General features: G+C 33.9%; 1 long non-coding RNA gene across 1 annotated transcript in view; it reads right to left on the bottom strand.

Moving 5' to 3' along the window:
• Nucleotides 1-9,897: 9,897 nt before the first annotated feature.
• LOC139902773 (uncharacterized) overlaps nucleotides 9,898-13,730 on the bottom strand; it is a 59,470-nt gene continuing 55,637 nt past the window's right edge. The window contains exons 2-3 of the long non-coding RNA XR_011777677.1: nucleotides 10,483-10,542; nucleotides 9,898-10,014 (exon numbers count right to left, since the gene is read on the bottom strand). This is a non-coding gene — a long non-coding RNA (uncharacterized lncRNA). The remainder of the gene's footprint in view (nucleotides 10,015-10,482; nucleotides 10,543-13,730) is intronic.

Genomic DNA, 13,730 nt, shown 5'->3' with positions numbered 1-13,730 from the left:
TAATTGACAATGGCACACCGTGTTGGAATATAATTTCTTCAATGTATAGTTGTGCAAGTTTTTCCCATTCTGTCAGTTTCTGAAAATGTTTGATAAGATTATTCCCCCTCGTGGTGTATACTGGTATAGTGTGTGGAGTCTCTCTCCATTGAGAGATCGGATGATGAGATTTCCTTATACGAAAGTATGAGCGTAATGATAGGAGGAGTTTTTATTTTGAATTAGCCGCATCACGCATCTTGTGATCAAAAGTTGAGACTTTGATGGAAACGAGATAGTACACGTAGTTATATGTTTCGGAGTTGAGTAGTAGCTGGCCATTTATCAGAAGCATAAGGATGATAAGACAATGAAGAAAGATGTATTCTTGGATTGTGTTGTCAATATTCTCGGAGTTTTCAGATGGTAGCAAAGAAAATGACAGAGTCATGTAGCATGGTACGTGGTGAAGAGAAGGTTGATCGAGCCCATAATTAGGTATCCAATTTCTTCAGGCAAAAATTAACGAATTTCAGTGTCTTTGATTTCGAGTCGAGAGAGGAGGCCTTTCAGGTGTTCACTTAGAAATATTTTCATATTTGAGCTCCCTTTTGTGCTACACGAATTTGGCTAGCAAGGTTGGTGTGGATAATCACGTTCAAGGTTCGGACACGGAGAGGTTTAATTCTTTCCTTTCGGCTCAAGGCGTCGGCTACAACGTTTGCTTTGCCCGGAAGGTAACGAAGTTAACAATCATAATCATTCAAAGTTTCAATCCATCGTCGTTGTCTCGTGTTGAGTTGTTTTTGGTCGAAAATGTGTTGGAGGCTTTTGTGGTCGGTGAGAACGGTACTTTTGGTTCCATAAGGATAGTGTCTCCACGTTTTAAGTGCAAAGACAGCGGTTCTTAATTCAAGATTGTGTGTCGTGTAGTTTTGTTCATAAATTTCAATTGTCGGGAAGCGTAAGCAATAACTCTCCTTCGTTGCATTAACAACACCCAAAACCTTGTTTGGAGGCATCACGAAATACCACAAAATCATCATTGCCTTCGGGAAGAGATAAGATCGGTACGGTGGTTAACTTCTTCTATAAGATTTGAAATGCTGACTCTGGTTCAGCGGACCAAACGAATTTCTTTCCTTTCGTGAGTTAACGAGGTTAAAGGACGAACAAAATGGGAAAATTCGGAAATGAATCTTCGGTAATAACCGGCGAGATCCAAAAATTTACGAATATGAGTCGGAGTCGTGGGGGTTTCCCAATTACGTATGGCTTCAATTTTTGCGAGATCGACTTAATACTTTGATCATTAACAACATGGCCTAGAAATTGGACTTCATTTAACCAAAAATTCACACTTGAAAAACTTGGCATAGAGTTGTTCTTTTCTCAAGAGTTCGTGCACAAGACGAAGATGTTGTTCATGTTCCTTTTTCACCGTTGGAGTAGATTAAGATGTCTTTGAAGAATACGATGATGAATTTGTCTAGATAAGGCTTAGATACGCGATTCATGAGATCCATGGGTACGGCCGGTGTGATGCCCCGTACAAAACCATCATGTACGGATCATCAACAACAGGTCCATTACACGGTATAATACTATATGCTGTTTTAAAACAAGTTTTGCATTCATGAAAAGGTAACGTTTTTACCAACGTCAATTGTTTTACAAAAGATAACGTGCTTCTACGAATAGAAAGCATTAAAATAAGTACGTAACACAAAGGTCATTACAAAGCCATTGTTCAAATGTAACATTAGTTGTGAATGCAAAGTAAAAGTTCCATGATTGAGACATCTCTAAACAATGCAGCGGAAGTCTAACACAACGATTTTGTAACAGTAAGTCTATAGCACCAAGACTATAACAGCAAGTCTACCAGCGGAAACAACAACGTCTAAGCACCTGAGAAATACATGCTTTAAAATGTCAACACGAATGTTGGTGAGCTATAGTTTGTTTATAAACAACAATGTAATGTAGAGCACGAGATTTCGTATTCAAAACAGTATCTCAATCCGTATGATAAAGTATATGCTTATCCGTGGGCACCCGGTAACTAACTTAACAAGTAATGTGAAATGTCCCGTTCTTATTGATTAAAAACGTTCCATATTAATTGATTTCGTTGCGAGGTTTTGACCTCTATATGAGACGTTTTTCAAAGACTGCATTCATTTTTAAAACAAACCATAACCTTTATTTCATAAATAAAGGTTTAAAAGCTTTACGTAGATTATCAAATAATGATAATCTAAAATATCCTGTTTACACACGACCATTACATAATGGTTTACAATACAAATATGTTACATCGAAATCAGTTTCTTGAATGCAGTTTTTACACAATATCATACAAACATGGACTCCAAATCTTGTCCTTATTTTAGTATGCAACAGCGGAAGCTCTTAGTATTCACCTGAGAATAAACATGCTTTAAACGTCAATAAAAATGTTGGTGAGTTATAGGTTTAACCTATATGTATCAAATCGTAACAATAGACCACAAGATTTCATATTTCAATACACATCCCATACATAGAGATAAAAATCATTCATATGGTGAACACCTGGTAACCGACATTAACAAGATGCATATATATAAGAATATCCCCATCATTCCGGGACACCCTTCGGATATGATATAAATTTCGAAGTACTAAAGCATCCGGTACTTTGGATGGGGTTTGTTAGGCCCAATAGATCTATCTTTAGGATTCACGTCAATTAAGGTGTTTGTTCCCTAATTCTTAGATTACCAGACTTAATAAAAAGGGGCATATTCGATTTTGATAATTCAACCATAGAATGTAGTTTCACGTACTTGTGTCTATTTTGTAAATCATTCATAAAACCTGCATGTATTCTCATCCCAAAAATATTAGATTTTAAAAGTGGGACTATAACTCACTTTCACAGATTTTTACTTCGTCGGGAAGTAAGACTTAGCCACTGGTTGATTCACGAACCTATAACAATATATACATATATATATCAAAGTATGTTTAAAATATATTTACAACACTTTTAATATATTTTGATGTTTTAAGTTTATTAAGTCAGCTGTCCTCGTTAGTAACCTACAACTAGTTGTCCACAGTTAGATGTACAGAAATAAATCGATAAATATTATCTTGAATCAATCCACGACCCAGTGTATACGTATCTCAGTATTGATCACAACTCAAACTATATATATTTTGGAATCAACCTCAACCCTGTATAGCTAACTCCAACATTCACATATAGAGTGTCTATGGTTGTTCCGAAACATATATAGATGTGTCGACATGATAGGTCGAAACATTGTATACGTGTCTATGGTATCTCAAGATTACATAATATACAATACAAGTTGATTAAGTTATGGTTGGAATAGATTTGTTACCAATTTTCACGTAGCTAAAATGAGAAAAATTATCCAATCTTGTTTTACCCATAACTTCTTCATTTTAAATCCGTTTTGAGTGAATCAAATTGCTATGGTTTCATATTGAACTCTATTTTATGAATCTAAACAGAAAAAGTATAGGTTTATAGTCGGAAAAATAAGTTACAAGTCGTTTTTGTAAAGGTAGTCATTTCAGTCGAAAGAACGACGTCTAGATGCCCATTTTAGAAAACATACTTCCACTTTGAGTTTAACCATAATTTTTGGATATAGTTTCATGTTCATAATAAAAATCATTTTCTCTGAATAACAACTTTTAAATCAAAGTTTATCATAGTTTTTAATTAACTAACCCAAAACAGCCCGCGGTGTTACTACGACGGCGTAAATCCGGTTTTACGGTGTTTTTCGTGTTTCCAGGTTTTAAATCATTAAGTTAGAATATCATATAGATATAGAACATGTGTGTAGTTAATTTTAAAAGTCAAGTTAGAAGGATTAACTTTTATTTGCGAACAAGTTTAGAATTAACTAAACTATGTTCTAGTGATTACGAGTTTAAACCTTCGAATAAGATAGTTTTATATATATGAATCGAATGATGTTATGAACATCATTACTACCTCAAGTTTAGTAGGTAAACCTACTGGAAGTGACAAGAACTGATCTAGCTTCAAAGGATCTTGGATGGCTTGAAAGTTCTTGAAGTAGGATCATGACACAAAAACAAGTTCAAGTAAGATTTTTACTCGAATTAAGATAGTTTATAGTTATAGAAATTGAATCAAAGTTTGAATATGAATATTACCTTGAATAAGAAAGATAACCTACTGTATATAACAAAGGTTTCTTGATCTTAGATGATTACTTGGAATGGATTAGAAAGCTTGGAAGTAAATTAGTAAACTTGAAGGGATTTTTGAAGTGTTCTTGAAGTGTTCTTCCTATGATGATTATAGCTTGATTCTTGAAGTGATTTTTGATGAAGATGATGATTAACTACTGGAAAAATACGTTAATAATAGTGTGTGTGTGTGTTGAGAGAGAATTAGAAAGAGAATTGGAAGTGAAATGGAGTGAATGATGAGTGGTAATTGGTGAGTGGTGAGTGGGGTTAAAAGGAGTTCTAGTTAGTTGACTAGCTCATGGTAGAAGTTAAAATTGATTAGTCATACATGACATAATCAAGAGTGGAATCCCATGCTAGTTCCTATTGGTATATACTCATAGTAAGTACGTTTTGAAGCTGTGTATAATACGGGTAAGAATACGACTAGAATTCTTGATGAAAGAAAAGAATGGAAAAGTAACTGTAACCATTTTCGTTAAGTATGAGTGTTTTGATATATGTCTTGAAGTCTTCCAAAAGTATTTTAATACATCTAAATACACTACATGTATATACATTTTAACTGAGTCGTTAAGTCATCGTTAGTCGTTACATGTAAGTGTTGTTTTGAAACCTTTAAGTTAACGATCTCAATTAATGTTGTTAACCCATTGTTTATTATATCTAATGAGATGTTAAATTATTATATTATCATGATATTATGATATATTAATATATCTTAATATGATATATATACATTTAAATGTCGTTACAACGATAATCGTTACATATATGTCTCGTTTCGAAATCCTTAAGTTAGTAGTCTTGTTTATATGTATATAACTCATTGTTAATATACTTATGAAGATACTTACTTATCATAATCTCATGTTAACCATATGTATATCCATATATATATCGTCATGTCGTTTTTACAAGTTTTAACGTTCGTGAATCGCCGGTCAACTTGGGTGGTCAATTGTCTATATGAAACATATTTCAATTAATCAAGTCTTAACAAGTTTGATTGCTTAACATGTTGGAAACATTTAATCATGTAAATATCAATCTCAATTAATATATATAAACATGGAAAAGTTCGGGTCACTACATAATGTCACCCCCTGAAAGTACACATGGCAAGTGCGTAAGTTTACGAAGTATTAAACACCCGTTGAATGCTAGCGCGACTAGCCCGAGTGGAGATGTCAAACCCTATGGATCCATATCTAAGATTCGCGTCTACCGGTTCATAAACCAATAGTTAAACGTTACCGAGCTAAGGGGAATCTTAGTGACGTTATGTCACTCATACATATATAAAGTTTAAGCACTCGTGTCTAGTATGTAAAACATAAAAAGCGCATGTATTCTCAGTCCCAAAAATAGTAAAGTATAAAGGGAGCTATAACTCACAATGAATGTGCAGTAAAAGTCGCTATGAAAAGTATGCAAGTAGTAAGTCGGTCCGAAAGGTCCTCAACCTAAGTCAAAGGTTACTAGGTCAGTATATTGTCCCCAAAAGTTTAAAAGTGAATAAGTTAAGCCTTAAGTATCATCATCATTGATGATGCAACGGAGGTGTATGAAATACTATTATTTTTAATATGAAATACGGTACAATTTACACAAGTTTTAATTATTTATAGAATGGGATATACCTAAACCTTGCTACAACACTATAGGCAGTGTACCTAATCGTAGAGTAGTGTAGTTTTTAGTAAGTCCGGTTCGTTTCACAGGGAGCTAGTGATTACGTACTATATTTAACAACTATTCTTATATAAAATATATATATATAATTATAGGTAGTAATAATATTATATAAAAGGGGGTTTTACCGTTAATTGACCGGTTTGTCAATTTTAAATTTTAAGCGTAAAGATAAATGACAATAATTATGAAGCTCCAACGACTCGTACTTCTAATATGGAACGGAAACGTCCAGGGTGGCACTCGGATTATATTATGGAAAGCAATATTGTATATTGTCTTCTAACAGAGGAAGGAGAGCCAACAACTCTTCGCGAGGCACTAAATCATTCAGATGCATCTCAGTGGATGATAGCTATGCAGGAAGAAATTGAAGCTCTTCATAAAAATAAAACATGGGAACTTGTGCCATTGCCGAAAGGTAGAAAACCTATTGGAAATAAATGGGTGTATAAGATCAAGCGAAACGGCGATGATCAAGTGGAGCGGTATCGTGCAAGACTGGTAGTTAAAGGATATGCTCAGAAAGAAGGTACAGACTTTAATGAAATATTTTCTCCTGTGGTTCAACTTACAACAATTCGAGTAATTCTAGCGATGTGTGCTACATTTGCATCTAGAGCAGCTAGATGTGAAAACTGCATTTTTTCATGGAAACCTTGAAGAAGAAATTTACATGCTTCAACCAGAAGGTTTTGAACTACAAGGAAAAAAGAACTTGGTTTGCAAGTTAAAGAAATCTCTGTACGGTCTCAAACAGGTGCCGAGATGCTGGTACAAGAGATTTGATTCTTTCATAATGAGCCTTGAATATAACAGACTTTATGCAGACCCTTGTGCATATTTCAAGAGGTTTGGGGACAATGATTATGTCATTTTGTTGTTATATGTAGACGACATGTTGGTTGCAGGCCCCAACAAAGATCGTATTAATAAGCTGAAGGCTCAATTGGCTAGGGAGTTTGAAATGAAAGATTTGGGTGCGGCAAACAAGATTCTGGGGATGCAAATTCACCAAGACAGAGATAATAGGAAGATTTGACTTTCTCAAAAGAATTATTTGAGGAAAATCTTGGAGCATTTCAATATGCAAGATAGTAAGCCAATCTCAACCCCACTTCCTACTAATCTCAAGTTATCCTCCGTTATGTGTCCTAGCAGTGAAGGCGAGAGGAAGGAGATGTCGCGAGTACCATATGCATCAGCAGTGGGAAGTTTAATGTTTGCAATGATATGTACAAGACCAGACATTGCACATGCAGTGGGAGTAGTTAGTCGGTACATGGCGAATCCTGGTAAAGAACTTTGGAATGCGGTAAAGAGGATCCTAAGATACATTAAGGGTACCTCGGATGTTGCATTATGTTATGGGGAACCGGAATTTATTGTCAAAGGGTATGTTAATTCAGATTATGCAGGTGATATGGATAAAAGTAAATCCACCTCTGCATATGTTTTTACACTTTGTGGTGGAACAGTAAGATGGGTTTCAAAACTACAGTCAGTTATAGCGACGTCAACTACGGAAGCAGAATATGTTGCAACTACTCATGCTACTAAAGAAGCAGTATGGTTGAAGATGTTGTTGGAGGAATTCGGGCACAAACAAGAGAAGATCACTTTGTTTTGTGACAACCAGAGTGCCTTGCATCTTGCAAGGAATCCGGCATTTCATTCAAAGACAAAGCATATACGAGTTCAATATCACTTCGTTCGTGAGAAAGTGGAAGAAGGAACCATGGATGTGCAGAAAATTCATACTGACAACAATGTGGCTGATTTTCTAACAAAGTCAATCAACCGTGACAAGTTTATTTGGTGTCGTTCCTCATGCGGCCTAGCAGAGACGTAAGCAACATCATTGGCAATGAAGGATTATCGTGTGAAGATTTATTGAGATTCAATCAAACCTTCAAGTGGGAGATTGTTGAAATATTAAATTGGACGGTGGATGGTTGGTGTATGATTCATGCAAGATAGAGTCAACACTCACATGTTTATTATGATAAAACTATTACAAAGGAGGCTTTGAAATTGTCTGCATAATTTCACCTACCCTCATTTCTAGTAGTATAAATATGAGCCTTTAGCAAGCTCATTTGTCATCCCAAAAACACATTCTCCATTGTATACTAAAAGAGTTAAATAGAGAGTTAGTGAGATTAATCTCCTAATTACAAGAGATATAAAGATTAGTGCTTATCATTGTAATTAGAGAGAAGTGTAATTCATATTATTCTTATTAGTGAAACGTTTCTTTCCTTGCCCGTGGTTTTTACCCTATTGGGGTTTTCCACGTTAAATCTCGGTGTCTCTTTATTGTCGCTATTTCAATTATTACTAGCGGTTTGCTATAATTCGGTGTCGCTTTTCTCAACATCTAGATCCAGTCCCATTTGTTACTTTTGAATATCAGTTCCCTGAATTAACAACTATCAAGTGTAAATAATGTAGCAATACAGCGATACCCAACATACAACTAACATTTCCTTAGTGATAGTCTGCTCAGATATCGATACAACTATACCCAAAATTACAACAATTAGATCATAAAATTTGGCTCAGACTTGTGTAGAAAATCAGGGAATAAGATATGATACGCCATGGCTGTAGCTTGTAAGTTGCCATGCAAAAATACGTATTCATTTTCCTTCCTTAATTTGCCCAAATCTCACATGTTAATCATCACAACCTATTTTTTGGAAGTAATTATATAAACTTTACTTCCAAGGAAACAACCCAAAAAAATTTGTGAATGAAAAAATTACTCCTAAGACATTAACCATACAGTTAAATAGTCGGGGGCTCGGGAAATATAAAGTAATAAATAATAAGTCGCCATGGCAGCAAGTTATGTTGCCCCGTCAAGTTACGAAACCATTTATTATCGTTTCTCGATTCAGCTCTTACGTGCTTATCATCATAGCCCATTCATGAGAACAAGGATCATCATGACTTCAACTCCATATGTTGCCATACCAAGATATAATCCAATTCTTTCCCATTGAGAGGCTCAAGTTATAAGCATTTGTTATCACAACCTCGTATTTAAGATGCTTCGCGGTGTATTTTTTTGGCAAAATATGTTTCCAGTTTAAATAAATGTGAAGCAGTATGAACAACCATGGTTGCAACACATACATTGAATCATCATGGCCGTAACTCGTACGTTGCCATGCCAAGATATGATCCGATTATTGATATGGTACATAACTAATCGAAATAACTTTTAAAGCACCTTCAAACTGAAATTGTGGAAGTGAAAACCTAATGTATCCATTCCAATAACAAATACAAATCGAACTTTTGGTATCCATCGTATTTCATTATCAACATGAAAGGAGCACATATGCAGCAGTTGTTTCATGCTAAAAAAACAACTGTACATCCTATCTCATTATCAACTGTACATCCTAGTGTATCCATCATGTTTCATTATCAACTATACATCCTACTATTTATAAAATTAAAAGAAAAACATATAGCAACACTATAAATAAGGAAAATTATTTAGGAAAATTATAGTCAAGATTCCCTAACGATCAAAAAATAAGGAACATAAATTTACCATAAACATCAACACTATAAACAACAATAATCAAACGGTTTAAAACCTAAATCGTCTTTACAACTTTTTTAGGAAAATTATAGTGAAGATTAAACCCTTACGATCAGGAAATGAGGAACACGATCAGAAAATAAGGAACACAAATTACCATCGTCAACAACGATGAAGATTTTGATACAGAAAGTAACATTCTCAACCAGAAGAAACCTTAAACAAAATCCAGCAGACGAAATCCACCGCAACAACCATCGACAGAAACAATAAAACATAGTAACCTGTAACACCGTACTTTTTACATATACATTTTTTTTTTTGAACACTCACAGCGGAAGACTTTAAAGTTTACACATCGTATATTACTACATAGTAATATGATTACACGAAATCACAAGTGTTACGTTATTAATACAAACCAGTTGACCATATAGATTATTACAAAACATCAGAGTTATACACTGTGTCAAACATCTTCACTTGCCTTGCAAAACCCACCAAAAGCTGCTAATACACACCTGCAGGGCAAAACACTATGGGGGAATTAGCATAACGCTAAGTGAATGACAATATCTAGGTGGACATCACTACAAGCATCAAGCACAGCTTAAAGGCACTGGTCACTAATCACTTAAAGCCATAAACAAGAGGACCGGAAATTCGTAGCTGATTAAGCTGGAATATACCGATAGCCCCCATTACTGAATCACTGGTATAGTCTTCCAGACGTGACGCACTCGTCATTCACACTATACCGCCAATCAGTAACGCTTAGACCCAATACCACTACCCGACAACAAGGTAAATAGCATTGACCTCTTACGTCGCACAAAACACCTCGACGCACGTCGCACAAAACACCTCGACGTTCACTGGGTGCGCACATAATCACATATAGTCACTGCACTGGTCACATACTCATTACACAGTCTAATTAAGCATGACACGAATCACTATACTTATCACTGTATAATCACATCCATAAAGATAATCCCGCTCACCTGGAAGCACAAGCACTCAGTTGTCTTATATCACTGAGCCTTCACCTTTTCGTTTATCACCTGAGAATCACCACAAAATATCTCAAGTTAGTATAGTGTACAAGTGTTGAATCACGCTTCATATTTAACGGAAAATATTCACAAAACATATATACACATATTCCTTACTCAAAATCACTAAGATCTAATACTTATACACAAGATTTAGGATCAAAGTACTAAAATCCCCAATTTATACAAACATGAACCCTAAAACTATCATTTCAACATGTTTATCATAAGTTAAGTATACATAAATCATGTATACATCACAAAACAAACATTCAACAAGCTAACAACACTTACAAACATGTATCATACAAGATTGGTCATAATACACAAAATACCCAATTCTTAACAAGAACCTTAGAATCACCATGTTCTTAATTTCAGCATCAATCAAGCATATCACAATCATGTGTTTATCATAATCAAGCTATAAGGACAACTAATTTTAACATATAATTATCATATAGCACAATTTAATCACTACCCTATATATATAAAAAAAAACTTATAAAAAAACATAATCAATTTAAATCACAATAAATCAAGTGTTAGTTACCTGATTTATGTTTAAATCGCGATATAGATTAAGTACCATAGATGGCTTGCTAAAATCAAGGATTCATGTCATACCCCCAAATAGGGCCGGGGAAATATGACTTCACAATATCACAACACAAGTATGTATAAACGAGAACGACTCTATATGAGACGTTTTAATTAAAAACCAATGTATTATAAGCAGTGGAAAGTATTAAGTCATTACAAATGACTCCTAAAAATTTAAATGTAATCTAAAATGTTCTAATGCAATAATATGAATGATGATATGCGGACTCCAAAAGCAGCAAAGTCCAAATAGCATATAATCTTTAGCAATCTTCACCTGAGACAAAACATGCTTAAAGTGTCAACCAAAATGGTTGAGTGAACAACATAGGTTTATCAATAATAACCAAGTTTTTAGAGCACAAGATTTAATTATAAAGTTTAATCAGTTCGGTAGTAGTGCTGGTGTATATGATATCGATACTAACCATAAGTTACCCTAAACACATCACGTTCGTGTCGTGCATCATTATTATGTATCCATTAACCAACGGTCATCCGGATAGAGATGTCACAATCAATAGCGCTATACACAAAAACTAAGCTTGCCTTTATACGTAGCAATTAACGATATCATGGTAGGGATTTAGCTTGAAACAAAGCATGTTAGCACAGTTTGAACTAATCAAAATAAAGTTTTCATGTACTCGTGTCTAAGCGTAAAACAGTTTAAAAACATGCATGTGTCTCACCCCAAAAGTTTAAAATAAATATATAAAGATAGTTAAAAAAGTGGGGCTATGAAGTTCACCTTAATAGCAGATAGATATTCCATGCAAGTTATATGATCGGAGTGTTGAACAAGGAGATCTCAACCTAGAGATATTATGTTCGATTAGTTAATGTCTAATAGACATAAAGTTTGTTTATTAATATAGCAAACTATATTAACAGTGACCATTCTCGAGAAAAGTTATATTTATATAAATGATAATATACTTAGTGTACTTAAGTGTTACTATATAGATAAGTGAATAGGTTATACTAATGATAGTATTATTAGTCTTTAATTATTCAACTATCATGTAGACTTATCATTATATGTTACATATATAATTATACCTAGGTGATACATACATATATATTCTTTATTTATTATTATACATGTATGTGTTCATAACTATATGATATATATATATATATATATATATTAGGTGTAGGTGTTACATATACATAAGTGTAAGATGATACATATATATATACTTATTACTTTTATTATTATGTTTACTAACTTATATAACTTACACAATACACATTCATACATACATACACACGTACATATACATATATATATATACACATACATATACACATATGTATATATTTACATATATACACACATATACCTACAATGTAGACATGCACATACATACGTATGCATGCATGCATGCACGTACACCATGATCATAATTATTTACTAATCCATAATCATAACCTTTTATCATAAACTTAACCTAGCAACATTAATCATGCAATATTCATCAACCCTAACCTTTATTAACCATACTTTAACCAAATCTTCTAACTCATGACCATACTCTTCATCTATTATTTTTAAATATCTTATTAACTTTAAACATAAAATCATAAACTTCTTATTCATATTCATAACCTAAACTTTTTAATCACAATCTTTATTTATTTCAATAATCATATCTAAACCCTAATCATAATCATTATCTATATCATAATCATTCAATCAACCTTAACCATGATCTTTAACTAGTTCATACCCTTTTTTTATCATCATCATTATCTTTATTACTAATAATCATAATCTTACAACTATTATTATTATCTAGCTTATTAATCAAAACACTAATCTTTCATTATAACAACTAATTAATCTCCTAGCTTACTTACATAAAATCATAATCTCTAACCTTATTAATACTTCATGATCAACTTATTTTCATACTAAATTGATTACTTGTTCATAATTTAATCTATACTTTTATTCTTTTTCATCATCACTAACATATTCACAATACTTATAATTATTAATACAAGAGTCACTTTTATTAATTCAATATACTTAACATAATACTTAAAAGTAACAATTTAAATAGTATGATTAAATTAAGGTGTTTAGGATACCTCAAAGTGGATTGAAGCAAGAAAAAGATGATGAATGATGGTGATTATGACCCGAAACAGAAACAAAAACACAGCAGCAACCCAGGAGCAAAACGAGCGGGTCTTGGGGCATGTTTGGTCACGCAAAACTGCAGAAAAATAGCAGCAAACCAGGCGTACTCTGGAGCTGGTTTGGGTGGCGAATAGCAACAGAAAAATAGTAGGAAAACTGCAGAATAATAGGTTGTTTGGTGGTGGTTTAAGACTGCAGCTGGGCAGTCCGTTTTGGGGGAAAAAATAGCAGCAAAAAGGAGCAGGAAAAGTCGACTTGAAAGGCTATTTGAGTGGCGATTTTACAGCTGCAAATAGCAGCCTGTTGTCGCTCGAAAAAGGCAGCAGGAAGCAGGAAAACTAGCGACTGTTTTGGGCTGAACAAGGTGACGACAGGTGCCTGAATGGGTGACGAATTTGCAGGCTCTTTTGGTGTGTTTGTGAGTCGACAAAAAGAGGCTGTGATG

Source organism: Rutidosis leptorrhynchoides, chromosome 3 (assembly GCF_046630445.1).
Source record: "Rutidosis leptorrhynchoides isolate AG116_Rl617_1_P2 chromosome 3, CSIRO_AGI_Rlap_v1, whole genome shotgun sequence".
In the NCBI taxonomy this organism is placed as follows: domain Eukaryota; kingdom Viridiplantae; phylum Streptophyta; class Magnoliopsida; order Asterales; family Asteraceae; genus Rutidosis; species Rutidosis leptorrhynchoides.
This window is presented reverse-complemented; position numbering and strand designations above follow the sequence as displayed.